Raw genomic sequence first — 3,166 nt, 5'->3', positions numbered from 1 at the left:
GTTTGGCTAAAAAACACTAGTTACAGATCTTGGGAACTTGAAGCATTTGACTCAGGTTTCTGGATCTATTCTTCATCATATCCATCTGTTTTATTGATCATATCCATATGTTTTAATCGTCATTAATTATTCCAGATTTATTGAAATTTTAGTATTTATGGTATAATTATTTTCACAAACTGTAGAAATTTGATTTGGAAGTGTATTCTAAACTATATTACTAGTACTACTCTTTTCTAGGACAGAACTTGTTTCTTTTTTCTCAGAATCTTAAATTAAAAGTTTAGACTTTGGAGGTTACATAATAAAAGAATGAGCAACCACCAACGGGCCCATGAGAAAGCCCATAACATTCATTGATTGAAGTATGTAACGGGTTCTTACTTTGTCTACGGTTTGTTTATTTAATGGCTCAGACTCAAAGAATCAGAATCTCTTTTAAGCTTCACCACGTTTATTAACGGTCAAGGTGTCTGTTTACTAACGGAACAGTGAAAATGTTACCGCTCAAAGCGTATACCTTGAGCGCCAAATGAATTTTCACTGGCTTTGGAGCTTTTTTTTTTTGTTCCTTCTTCTTCTTACCAATGACCATTGGTCGACCATACCATAGTCACCATACTTAAGAGATGATTATACTTACTACTTAGTAAGAGATGATACTTAGTATAAGTTCCTAAAATTTAATCAATATGACAATTTGTTTGTTCTACTGTTCTACTTAGTATACAAGTCCAGTGAATATATTTTGGCTCTGTTCGAAAATTGCCTTTACTTTCCTTCATCTCTTCTTCTTGTGTCGCTGTGATTTCAATTATTCAATTTCAGAATCGCTGAAAAAACCAGCTACACAACTCAAACTTTACTTTAGAAGCAGCGACAATGGCTAGATTTTAAAAATCAAATTATCATTGTTAGATCTGTAAAACTGTATCTTTATCTTTACCGTAAAACTAGAATTCTTTGTTGGGACTTTGCAAAATTTATATTTATATCCCTTTGAATACTCTTAATTACAAAATTGACATGTCAAAAAAAAAAAACCAGTGACCGATTAATCCTGCGACTGTTAAAAAAACACGGTCTTTTGTAAAAAAAACATTATTTTCTCGAAAAATGATTCAATTTACGATTTACGATAATTGAATTTTTGTTTGTTAATTTTCAAAAGATTTCTAGTTTTCTTTTCCCGTTGTCAAAAAGTAGCCACCAAAAATATTAAGGTATCCCGTAGATTATTTTCTTTATTTTGATTATTATTATACTATAAAATTAAAAATATCAATTTAAGCTTAAAAATTATTGGAAACACCTCATCGTTGTTCAAAATCTTCCACGTACCTCTTTATTATTTGTAAGATATTTTTCCTCCAGAAAATATATTTACATCGGTAATTTTTTCCACAATAATTTACAAGTGTCAATAATATATATTTTTCCACAATAATTTACTAGCTCTATCTATTTATGTATAAACAATATTACANTTAACGGTCAAGGTGTCTGTTTACTAACGGAACAGTGAAAATGTTACCGCTCAAAGCGTATACCTTGAGCGCCAAATGAATTTTCACTGGCTTTGGAGCTTTTTTTTTTTGTTCCTTCTTCTTCTTACCAATGACCATTGGTCGACCATACCATAGTCACCATACTTAAGAGATGATTATACTTACTACTTAGTAAGAGATGATACTTAGTATAAGTTCCTAAAATTTAATCAATATGACAATTTGTTTGTTCTACTGTTCTACTTAGTATACAAGTCCAGTGAATATATTTTGGCTCTGTTCGAAAATTGCCTTTACTTTCCTTCATCTCTTCTTCTTGTGTCGCTGTGATTTCAATTATTCAATTTCAGAATCGCTGAAAAAACCAGCTACACAACTCAAACTTTACTTTAGAAGCAGCGACAATGGCTAGATTTTAAAAATCAAATTATCATTGTTAGATCTGTAAAACTGTATCTTTATCTTTACCGTAAAACTAGAATTCTTTGTTGGGACTTTGCAAAATTTATATTTATATCCCTTTGAATACTCTTAATTACAAAATTGACATGTCAAAAAAAAAAAACCAGTGACCGATTAATCCTGCGACTGTTAAAAAAACACGGTCTTTTGTAAAAAAAACATTATTTTCTCGAAAAATGATTCAATTTACGATTTACGATAATTGAATTTTTGTTTGTTAATTTTCAAAAGATTTCTAGTTTTCTTTTCCCGTTGTCAAAAAGTAGCCACCAAAAATATTAAGGTATCCCGTAGATTATTTTCTTTATTTTGATTATTATTATACTATAAAATTAAAAATATCAATTTAAGCTTAAAAATTATTGGAAACACCTCATCGTTGTTCAAAATCTTCCACGTACCTCTTTATTATTTGTAAGATATTTTTCCTCCAGAAAATATATTTACATCGGTAATTTTTTCCACAATAATTTACAAGTGTCAATAATATATATTTTTCCACAATAATTTACTAGCTCTATCTATTTATGTATAAACAATATTACATTAAACCATTTACTTGATAGTTAGTTCCTAAAATTTAATCATTACGAAAAAAATTCACTTCTCCTTTATATACAAATCTACCCATACTTTTATGTATACAAAAAAGTTCCTCTCGTCGAAGAAATGATTCAATTTATGTTTTGTGACAACTTTAAGTTTTTACTTTCAAATCCCGTTTTCAAAGAATTATTTTTTTTAACCGTGAAAAGATAGCCACAAAAAATGGTAAATTATGTCATAGATGTCTTTTTTTTATAGATCTGTCATTGTTATATCATATAATCAAAAATACCAATTTAAACGTAATTTTTTTTTTGAAAACACCTCTTCATTATTCCAAACCTTCCACATATCTCCTTTTTCCTCCGACAAATTGATTCACATTGATAGTTTTTCCACAATAATTTAATATAGTTATTATTTATATACTATTTAGGAAAAATGAAAAAAGAAGTAGCTTTTAAGCCTTGTTTCTTGCGTCGATAGTACTTATTTCTAATAAGAAGTAACATTTGTCAATAAAAGTTGCATCCTTATAGTTGAGGACTAGTGTCAATGTTCAAACATATATTCACCTATCTAAATGAACATCATTATACAAAAAGTGATATACATCCACCATGAAAGTGTAATTCAGTCTTCCCCCCCCC

Source organism: Camelina sativa, chromosome 10 (genome assembly GCF_000633955.1).
Source record: "Camelina sativa cultivar DH55 chromosome 10, Cs, whole genome shotgun sequence".
Lineage (NCBI taxonomy): Eukaryota > Viridiplantae > Streptophyta > Magnoliopsida > Brassicales > Brassicaceae > Camelina > Camelina sativa.
The sequence above is the reverse complement of the archived record's forward strand: the minus strand, read 5'-3'. Positions refer to the sequence as shown.